General features: G+C 59.7%; 1 protein-coding gene and 1 non-coding gene across 4 annotated transcripts in view; both read left to right on the top strand.

Annotated features, from left to right (window-relative positions):
• Positions 1–3,504: 3,504 nt before the first annotated feature.
• Positions 3,505–3,577, top strand: TRNAR-CCG. Its single transcript has one exon. It is a non-coding gene; the product is annotated as a tRNA-Arg (tRNA).
• A 5,951-nt stretch (positions 3,578–9,528) lies between these two features.
• LOC123035278 (protein EFR3 homolog A) overlaps positions 9,529–10,823 on the top strand; it is a 36,657-nt gene continuing 35,362 nt past the window's right edge. For 2 of the 3 annotated variants that reach the window (XM_044453273.1, XM_044453276.1), the window contains exon 1: positions 9,529–9,590. The gene's annotated coding sequence lies outside the window, so the exon portion shown is untranslated. The remainder of the gene's footprint in view (positions 9,591–10,823) is intronic. The other variant, XM_044453275.1, reaches the window with a different exon arrangement.

The raw sequence follows: 10,823 nt of genomic DNA on the forward strand, positions 1-10,823 counted from the left end.
TGGGAACTTGAACCCGCTATTCTGTGTCCTGTGCCCTGGGGTGGCGGAGAAGAGATCCTGGACTTCCTCTTTGTGACAGCCGTTCACGTACTTAGAAACATAGAAACAGAGCGAGTCAGAAGGGGCTTCCCTGACCATCTAGTCTGACCCCGGCTCCAGCCGGCTGCGCTCAGGACATGCCCGCCATGTGCCTGTCCAAGAATCTCCACTTGGAGGGCGCTATCACAGCTCTCCTCTGTCTTCTCTTCTCAAGGCTGAACACGCCCCGTTCTCTGAGTCGCTCCTCACAGGGCAGTGCTTCCAGACCCCGCATCATCCCTGCTGTCCTCCTCTGAACTCTTTCCAGCTCGTCTGCATCTTTCTCCCACTGTGGAGCCCAGAACTGGACACAGGACTCCACATGAGGACTGATCAGGGCTGAATGAAGGGGAACTGGCACTTCATGTGACTTGGAAGGGAGTCTTCTGTGAATGCATCCCAAAATAGCATTTGCCCTTTTTGCAGCTGCATCACATTGTTGGCTCATCTTCAGCTTGGGATCTGACACAAGATCTCTCTCACTTGCAGTCTTGTTGAGCCAAGGTTTCTGCATCTTGGCTTGTTCTTCTGGGGTTTTCAGCCCAGCACTCCACCCTGTCAAGATTACTTGAATCTGGTTTCTCTCTTCCAGAAAATCCACAATCCAGCCCCCCCACTCCCCATTTTGTGTCATCTGCACATTTGATAAGCGTTTCTTGCACTTCCTCATTAACAACAATGTTGAGGGGCTCTGGATCCAGGACTTAACGTTCTGGCACCGGACTGGTTACCTCTCCCCTGTTTGAGAAGGTGCCTTTGAGAAGCACTCTGTGGGCCTGATTCTGTCGCCAGCTGTGGACGCGCTACTTTTTCTGTGCTCAGAGGGTCTCTGCTAAAACCCTAAAATGGCACAACCACAGGGGAGATGGAGGTGCTTCTGCAGGTGGCTTCCGTGGTGCCATCACCCCGCCTCATCTCCAGAACACTGCAGCAACGCCAACAACGTCGGCTGCCGGTTGTACCTTTCCAACTTTCTACATGCCGTCCTTTCCCTTCTGCACCGAATGTGTCCAGGAGAAGCTTCTTCCTGCCGGCCCTGTCGGGAACGCCCTCTGCCCGGAAGCGCCCCACATCAGCGGAGTGTCCCGCTCGCTCTGGCAGTGCTGCGTAGACCCTCCGCCACCTGGCCCTCTTCCCTAACCGGAGGCGGTGGGGATGGCGCCTGCCCTTCCGCAGCCAAGGCAGGGGCTCTCCCGCTGGGAGCAGGACTTGCTTGGGCACCGCTGAGTCCCAGGCGCACAGACCACGTCTCCAGAGCGCTCAGAAGATGGCGAGACACCCGTGAGCGCAGGCCCCGCTGCGCTCAGTGGGGTTTCCCCCGAACACATGGGCATGGCATGGGCAGGGAGGGCCTCGCAGCTGCCATGGGCGGAGGAGGAGCCCTTCCGAGTCCGGCAGGGCAGTGGGAGCTGACTGTGATCTGTTGTTGTCGTCTCCTTCACACTGAGCGCCGAGGAATCGAGGCCTTTGAACTGTGGTGCTGGAGGAGACTCCTGAGAGTCCCTCGGATCACAAAGAGATCCAACCGGTCAGTCCTAAAGGAGATCAACCCCGACTGCTCTTTAGAAGGCCAGGTCCTGAAAATGGAACTCAAATACTTTGGCTACCTAATAGAAACATAGAAACAGAGCGAGTCAGAAGGGGCCTTCCAGGCCATCTAGTCTGACCCCCGGCTCCAGCCAGCTGTGCTCACAACATGCCCACCATGTGCATGTCCAGCCTGTCCTTGAACACCCGCACCGATGGGGCCTCAGCCACCTCCCGTGGAAGCCCATTCCACACCCTCGGGGTCCTGATTGTCAGGAAGTGCTTCCTGGCATCCAAATGGAACCTGGGTTCCCTGAGCTTTGCTCCGTTGGAGCGCATCCTGCTTTCCTCTGCAGGGGAGAACAGGTCTCTCCCCACCTCCATGTGACACCCCCTCACATACCTGCATGTTGCCAACAGATCCCCTCCGAGTCTCCTCTTCTCCAGGCTGAAGAGACCCAGTTCCCCGAAGGAACAACTCCCTGGAGAAGAGCCTGATGCTGGGACCAATTGATGGCAAAAGAAGGAGGGGGCGGCAGAGGATGAGGTGGCTGGATGGGGTCACTGGGGCAGTGGGTGTGGGGTTGGGTGGACTCCGGGGGATGGTGGAGGACGGGAAGGCCTGGAGGAATGTTGTCCATGGGGTCGCAATGGGTCGGGCATGACTTTGCGACTAAACTCCTTCATACATGTGTCCCTGTGGTCCCCCAACTCATTTTAGGTTACCCAAGTAAGAGTGCCAACTCGTGATGGCTGGGTTCAGACAACACGGCAAGCCTTGGTGGGGGTTTTTAGCATGGCTGGTCTGCCGTGGTGCCTGAGCCATTCCGGCCGCCTAGCCTCTGTGTGTGGGCCAATGAGGAGGAAACAGGGGACGTGAGCAGTGCTGCGCCCTGGGAGTGAATTTCCGGCACGGCGGCTGGCGGGATGGGTGCCGGCCGTGGGAGAATGGGGCAGGAGGGCGGGAACTGCCCGAGCTTCCGTCTTGGCAAAACGCTGGCACCCGGGGCAGCCACACACGCTGCTGTGCCATGTGAACACAGCCAGCGTCTCCGCACAAAGCGCAGCGTTGCGTTAAGAGGTCCTGAACGTTAGCACTTCTTCCCGAACCGTAAGTGGTTTTCCCCGAATGAGGCCAAGGTCCACCTCGTCCAATGTTCCTCAGAAACTCGCCAGCTGCCCGCAGTTTCGCGTCGTCTGTCACGCAGCTCCCGGGTGGAGACCGAGGTGAGCAAGGCGGCCGCCCTGGGCGAAGGCTGGATTGCGGGGCCCAAGCAGGCGCCTCAGCCGTGGCCACGCGAGGATTTGTGGAAAAGCTTCGCCGGCCCGCACGTGTCAAAGAGCTAACCCTGTGGTGGAGACCTGCCACGTTCCGGCGCCTCGTGGGCACAGGGGGCACCCAGATGTACCCCCGCCCCGTGCACAGGCGCTCCATGCACCCACCACCCCCCAGCCACCCCCCAGTGGAAGAGCAGCCCGTGAACGCTCGGGGGCAGGAAGCGGCCGCCTGCAAGGGCTACTTAGTGAACGCAGGCAGCCGAGGGGTCAGTGCAGCTTTGAAGGAGACACACGTCAATCAGACGTCAATCGCAGAAGGTTGCTTTTGCCGCAGCAACCTCGTGCAGCCCTCCCCCCCCCCGCATCACCATAATCTTCAAACCAATAATAGCAGGCCCCACCCTTTCTGAAATTAACTGTAGGTCGTTTGCCAGCTGTAATAAAAGAGGTTTGCTGGCTCTGCTCCAGTTTTTCCTTTCCACTGGGAATCTGCTGGAGGTGGGGGGCAACTGGGAATCTGCTGGAAGTGAGGGGCAACTCTCACCCCCCACATGCCCGGGGTGCGGCTTCTGTCCTGATTGCTCTTGTGTTTATACAGTATCACCCAAGCCCAGCAGCCAAGGCCCAGTGGCCTAATGGATAAGGCATCAGCCTCCGGAGCTGGGGATTGTGGGTTCAAGTCCCACCTGGGTCGTGGGCAGCATTTTTATTTGGGGAGGGAACAAGCGCCCCGAGAAGTCGGCTTTCTGCCGGTGGAAGGGCTGCTCCGGGCTGCTCTCTGCAGTCCCCTGGCGAGGCAGCACCTCTGCATAGGAGGCGTTCCACCTGCAAAGCCCCCACACCTTCTCAGCAAAAGCCACCCAGCATTTCCAAAGACCCACCGGCCAGGCTGCTCTTGAGATCATTCACACCTGGGCCTTCTTTTCACTAGACCAGCCCAAACAGGTACAAGCCTTCGGGATCTGCAGGCCTCAGCATCCAGCATGATGTTACAAAAAGCAGGTTTGGGTGGACAAACAGGAAGGGAATAATGTTTACTTGATGCTGAAATTATGATGTTTGCACAGTTACAGTCCAAAAATGAAATGCGGGGGGAGCGGGTTGGAGACAGACAGTTGAATTAGGCTCCTAGAATCGGGAGATGCAAAGGTTCCAGCTGGGCTCCTGGACCAGCCCCTGCGACTTCTGGCAGGAGGAGACGAGCAAATAATCTCGACTCCCCAGCTCTGAGAATATACAGTGAGGCTGTTATGGTTAAGGCTCCGACTAAGTGGACTTTGTGACTTCAGCACCAAGTAAACATCGCTTGATGCTTTCTCCCCCATAGCTGCTGTGGTCACAGTCCACACAAGGACCCCCTGCAGCTCCAAATCTTTCCAGCTTCTGCCTGCCCCCCGCCCCCCCGGTCTGGCTCCCTCCCTGCTCTTGGGTGGTCCAAGCCTTTCTTTGACTAATCAGCAACTTTGTGAGCCAAAGTCCTGATCCTGCTTGGCAGAACGCACTTGACCATCGCTGAAACCAAGTGCGCAGATGCTCCACTTGCTGTCGGGCACCATTAAAGCGGAGGTTTGGGGCACAGGTGCCCAGGGCAGCTGAAGGCTCATCTGCCTTCACATCGGCCAACACCCTGCTTGAAGTGTCTCCAGGGAGTGGCAACCCGGGTGAATGACCCAGTGGCCCGAAGGACAGCAGCCTCCAGGGAGGTGGCCGTGAGTTCAAGTTCCACTTGGGCCGTGCCTGCGGTCGAGGGAGAGGCTGCACCGCCAGCGAGCGAGCGAGCACCAGGAAAGGTTGCCCTCAGCTTGACGCCCTGGCCTGCTGCTTCCGTGGAGCCAACTGGGCCGAGTGGACAAGCAGGCCAACTGGCACAGGGCAGCTTCTCAGGACGGGGGCTTCTCTGGGATGGCACCCATTAGCATCATTTGGGCCCTTGCTGTGCGCCATCTTGCTTGCCCAATTTAGAGCTAGTTGCTGCTGCCTGTGCAGACACTGCACTTTCCATCCAGCACCCGTTGCTTTGCACTGCATTGGTCTATGGCTTGTCACTCCTTCCGGGTTGCCATGGAGACCCTTGGACTGAAAGCTGGCACATGCAGTTGGGCTTGATAAATGCATCCTCTCGCTTGTCCTTTCTCAAGCCGCCTCCTCCTCTTCACACGCCCTTCCTCCGTGCACCAGCTTTTCCTGGCCCGGGCGGCTCATCTGCAAGGAGCCTGGCAGGAAGGACCCCAAGTGACCTTTGCCCTTTGCCCGATGCCACAGGGGACTTCCCGTTCAGGCCATGATGCCCTCTGTGGCCACGTTGCCAGCAGGATCATGCGCAGCCTCTTGAGCCACTATGGGGCACTGGGAGGGGTGCCGAGGACCACCACTTTTGGAAAGGGGATGGCTGCAAGGCGGGATGCCAGGTGTGGTTGAGGGGCTGGCCTTGCTCCGAATCAGAACAAGGCTGTCCTGGACAAGAATGGACGTTAAATCAAGCCCGGGGTCCCAGTGAGGGGGCCTTCGCTCAGTGGCCAACACACACGCCCCGCAAGCACATGGTCCTGGTGAAACCGGTTATGTGAATAGGGGAGGTAAAGGACACGCGGAGTGCAGCCCCCTGGGACAGACCGGCCTTCCCCAAGCACAGATGTGTTGGGGCGCAACTCCAGAGTAGCCCATGCCTGTCTGGGAATTGTGGGAGTTCAGTCTGGTGGGCACCGGCTTGAGGAAGGCCAGAAGGGACAATCCTGGTTAGGAAAGCTGAGTCCATCTATTGCAAGAAGCCACATCTGTCCATCTCTCCCCACCGAGTTGGTGGGGCAGAGAAGCAGGACAGGGGGCAGTTCCGTACCGGCACTGCACCCCAAACAGAAGTGCTGGGCTGGCTTTTGCCCTGGTGTGACCCTAAAACGGTGGAGAAGCTGCCGTGGCTCAGGCAGGCCACAGTCCTGCCTGGCCATGGAGGCCCCTGCCCCAGGTCCTTTCCACATTGCGTCGTCTGAACGAGGACCCGCGCCGGGGCAGTCGGATCTAGCCCCGCCCAGACAGCCACTCGCCGTGGGGCGGCATCCAAACCTCTCGGAGGGTTTTGCACAAGTGACTTTTGCTTTGGTTGGGCTTGCAAGGCCGGTGCGTGAAAAGCCAAGATTTGTCGGAATTCCCTTTGACAGCACAGGTGCGACCCCCACACCAGCCCGGAGGCGTGAGCCCCCCGCCAAAGGGGCTGCGGCAGCAGAATACTCCGCCACCAGAAACCGGCTGCCCGCAGGGAGACACAGCGCACCGGCAGCGGGAGCTACGAGGGAGCAAGATCGCCATCTCGTGGCCACTGTCCGCTGTTTCCACTCTCTGGAACTGGCTGAATCCACAAAACACACACGCACAACTTCTTAAAGCCTTCTTGTTAACTCTGTTTTTAACGTGCCATATTTCTTGATATTGCTGGAGAAGCTCCTGTGACTCCCTTGGGCCGCAAGGCGATCCAACCGGTCAGTCCTAGAGGAGACCAACCCTGGCTGCTCTTAGAAGGCCAGATCCTGAAGATGAAACTCAAATCCTTTGGCCACCTCATGAGAAGGAAGGGCTCCCTGGAGAGGCAGTGCGCATGGTCCCCCCAACACCCGCAAGGTCCCCCGTGTCTCATGAGCCCCGACTCCGTTATCTGACCACCGACACAGCCTCTCCCACTGCTATGCAGAAGCTACCGAAGGCCGAAATCTGGAGCAGAGCAGGGAAGGCGTAAGCGCAGGGGCATCGGAGGCCCAGTCCGTCTGCAAGAAAGCCAGCACGGCCTTTCTGATGTCCCTGGGGCAGCCTGCTCTTTGCCGAAGCCAGCGTGGGCTGGCTACCCTCGTAACCACACAGAGCCTCCTCCAGAGAGCTGGGGGGCCTTCCGTCTTGCTTGCAGCACAGGTGTGCGCACAGGTGTGCACGTGTGAGCGTATGAGACATGTACAGGGAAAGGATAAGAACAGCCCCGCTGGGTCAGACCAGGCGCCCAGCCAGGCCAGCCCTCGCGTCCCACTGTGGCAAGCAGCTGCCCACAGGATCGCCCTAGCAGGATGGGTGCAGGACCACCCCCTGCTCAGCCCCTCAGCGACGGGGCACGCAGGCGGGCCGCCTCTGTTAACGGCCAGCAAGGCTAGTAGCCACGGATGGGTGGCCTCCTCCTCCAGGAATTTGCCCAATTCACTCTGAAAGCCATCTGAATTGGCAGCTGCCACCACAGCGGTGTATGAAGAAGCCCTTCCTTTTCTCAGCCCCGAATCTCCCATCGATCAGCTTCACGGGATGACTCCTTCATGGGTTCTGGCATTATAGAAGAAGCGTGTCTCCCTGCCCCTTTCTCCACCCTGGGCATAATTCTGAGCACTTCTGCAGAGTCTGCCCTCCCTCACCCTTTTCCTGAGCTAAACAGTCCTCTAAGCTACTGAAAATCTGCTTCATGGGGGAGCTGCTCCGATCCTTTGATTGCTTTTACCTGTTCCCTGCACATTTTCCCACGCCCCCTTCCAGGCACGTCAGCCAGAACTGTGCGCAATATTCTAAGTGCTGCCACACCAAATATTTGCAGAGGGGAACACGATTCAGGCATTTTTGCTTTCAATTCGTTCCCCAATTGTGCCTGACGCAGAGTTTGCCTTTTTCACGGCGCTGGGTTGATACTTTCACCCAGCTCTCCGCCCCACTTCCCCACAAATCCCCTTCCTTGCTCAGCCACTGCTAGCACAGACCCCGTCAGCGTATCCGTGAAGCTGGTTTTTGGCCCCAGTGTGCATTTGTCTACACTGGATTACATCTGCCATGTTGAAGCTCCTCCCCGCAGTTTTGCAGAGATGCCTCTGGAGCGCCTCACAGGCCCTTTTGGTTTTCGCCGTCCCTTGGCCACCCTAATTTGGGGTCATCAGCAAACTTGGCCACTTCACGGCTCACTCCGAATTTCAGGCCACTGCTGAACAGGTTGAAAAACACTGGTCCTTTTGGGCCCACGGCTTACATCCCTCCTTTGGGAGAAATCACCATTTATTCCCTCTCTCTGCAATTTGTTCTTGATCCGTGAGAGAAGTGCCGCCCGATATCCCATGATCGCCACGTTCGCACGGAGTCTTCAGTGAGGGACTGAAGTGGCAGAAGACGCCAGAGCAGTTTGCATAAAGCTCCCCCACCCCATTTCATTCTCACAACAGCCCTGTGGGGCAGGGGACGCTGAGAGGGAGTGACTGGCCCAAAGTCACCCAGTGAGCTTCACAGCCACGTGGGGGTCAAAACACAGACCCCCCCCCACGTCCCCAGTGCAGCACACTAACCATCACACCGCACCTGCATTAGCACATTCACACAATCGTGCACTGGAGTTAATGTGAATTCGTTCAAGTGGAAGCGAGTTCTGGTATACAAAACTGGACACTGACAACAGAGGGGGACAACTGAATGGATTTGGCCGACGGTTTGCAAAGCAGTGGCGTGGTTTTGGCGGGCTCCGCACAGCCATCCAGAGGAACGTCCCCCGCCTCCTGCTTGAAACAGGGCACCTGCTGGCCACAGCTGTTGGCCCAACGGTTCTCCGCGGGCGGCCCTGTATGTTGGCCCTGAGGTGGCCACGGCTCCCGGGGCCCAGAGTAGGCCTTGTCACTCAGCCTGCCCGGGGAACACAGGGCCTCTGTCCCTTTGCAACGCTGCGGCTCCGCCACGGGATGCGGCTCCTCTCAAGCTCTGGCAGCCTCATGCCAGAGTGGCGCTCCACTGTGCTGCTGCCCAGGAGCTCTGTGAGGGCTGTAAGCCTGCATCAACCCCCTCCCTCCATGCCTTCGGCTTGCTCTAGCCAGGGATGGCACATGATTTAAGCACATTAAATCCACATCTGTGGAACTCTCCCCCAAAGGAGTTAGGGCGACCCCTTTTCTGTTCTGTACTGGGCAGACAGGTAAATGTGTGTTCCGTATGGTGGTTTAATATTCAAAGGCTCGGTCCTCCACCACCCAGCCATGCCTGGACTCCTAGGACTTTCTCCTTTAAATGCGTATCCGGTTGCGCCTGGAAGGTATTTGGCGAGGTCTTTTTGAGTTTCCCTCCTGGGGCCATTTCAGCAGCACTGCGATGCTTGTCGAGGGGGGTTTATCTGGAACTGTCCCTTGGGGTACTTCTGCCATTGGATCCCCTCCCAGATTTCTTCATTTAAAAAAATCAGAGAACTTCAGCTACCGGTGACTTCTTGGTAGGCGTGTTTGTCCTGCCCTAGGCATTTCAGGGCGTGCAAAGGTGGGGCGCTGTTCTGCGGGGCGTGGGGGGTCTTTCCAGGCGAGGAGCGTCGCCGTCCGAGGAAGCAGCCGCGGGCGGGAGGAAAGCTTCGCTGGCCCGCCGGGACCGGGGAGGGAAAGCGCCGCCGCCCCGATGCAAAAGCGGCGTCCGCGGCCGCTGCGGGGCCTCCTCGGAGCGCCCGTCCCCACCGCTCGGAAGCCGCCCCACTCGCGTCGCGGGCAGGGCCGCGGAGGGGCTCCGCGGGGCGCCCGCCTGCACGGGCAGCCCACCCCCGTCCTGGCCGCAGCGGCAGCGGCAGCGTGCGGACTGCGCTCCCCGGCGGACGCGGCGGGCCGGGCCGGGCCGGGCCGGGCCGGACTACGAGGCCCAGAATGCCCCGCGCGCGGCCGCGCTCTGCGGGCGGCGGGGAAGATGGCGGCGGGGGAGGAGGAAGCTCCGCGGCGGGCGAGGTGACGGGCGGGCAGGTGAGGGCTGCTGCTCTGGGCCGGGGCCGGGAGCCGGGGCCGGTGGCCGGGGGCCGTAGGCCGGGGGCCTCGCCTCAGGAGGGGCGCTCGGGGAGGGGCCGGGAAGCGGGAGCACAGACCCTCCCCCTACGGGCGCCGCGCCCCCCGGCTGCCCCCCGGCTCGCACTTCGGGGAGCGCCGCAGGGCGGGCGGCGGCGCGCGGAGGCATCCTGCCCGGGGCCCCGCGGTCGCGTTGGGCTGGGCACGAAGTGGGGCGCCCCAGGTGTCCCCCCTCGGGGGTTGCCCCCATTCTGGTGGCGGAGCGCCAAAGGACAGTGCTGGGCCGGGGCTGTGCCTGGGCGGGCGCCCCCCGGCCGCGAAGCCCCTGGGTGGCCCTGGACTGGCTGCTCCCGCTCAGCCTCGCCTACCTCGCAGGGCTGTCGTGAGAACGGACCGCGGAGCGGGCTAGGTGAGCCCCTTTGGATCCCTTGCAGGAAGAAGCGCATAAAACGCATAAGCGGAAGGTCTGGGCAGCCCTGCTGCTGCTGCTGCTGCTGCTGCTGCTTTCGAGGAAGCGGTTCGGGGGCTGCCGCCTTGCCTGCAGGGACTGGGATCCGAGGCTCGTTCCCTGATCCGCAGGGAACGCCACTTTCTTATCCACATCGTCCATTGCCCCTGAGCTTTGCCCATGCTGGCTGGGACTGATGGGAGTGATAGTCCAGACCTGCTGGACGGGGAGACAGCTGCATTCCTGGGGGGTTCTTGGAGCCCTCCCAGAGACTGCTGGAGCCCCTTTTCTCCTGCTGGACAAGGCCAGGAGGGGGAATCCCAGAGGGGCTGCTCCCTCACTCCCCCCTCTTCCTGCAGCCAGCTCAGCTCGCCCCTTCTCCTACCAGCAGCCACTGTCGTGCCCTGTGGTTTTCGGCTCTCCTCTCGCTAACCCTGAAGGGGTGTCCCGGTATTGCTAAGGGGATGAGGGGGGTGTTAGGTGTATGATGTTTGTTTGCATGGCAAATCAACCCAGGTTGGGGCAACAACAGTGGAAAGCAAGCAAGCAAGCAGCACTCTTTCCAGCCACCCCATCTTTCTATTATTTTTTTTAGCAACTTGGATCCTTGCTGATAGAGCTGCACTGTAACTAAAGCACATCTGTAGACACCCGTTCGTTCCTGCTGCCCTGCAGAATGTTTCTCCTAGATCACGCATTTGTCACCTCTGCCTTAAAAATATTGGGAACCCTATTGCTCCCCTCCC

This window comes from Varanus komodoensis, unplaced genomic scaffold (assembly GCF_004798865.1).
Source record: "Varanus komodoensis strain SLA01 unplaced genomic scaffold, ASM479886v1 scaffold78, whole genome shotgun sequence".
In the NCBI taxonomy this organism is placed as follows: Eukaryota; Metazoa; Chordata; class Lepidosauria; order Squamata; family Varanidae; genus Varanus; species Varanus komodoensis.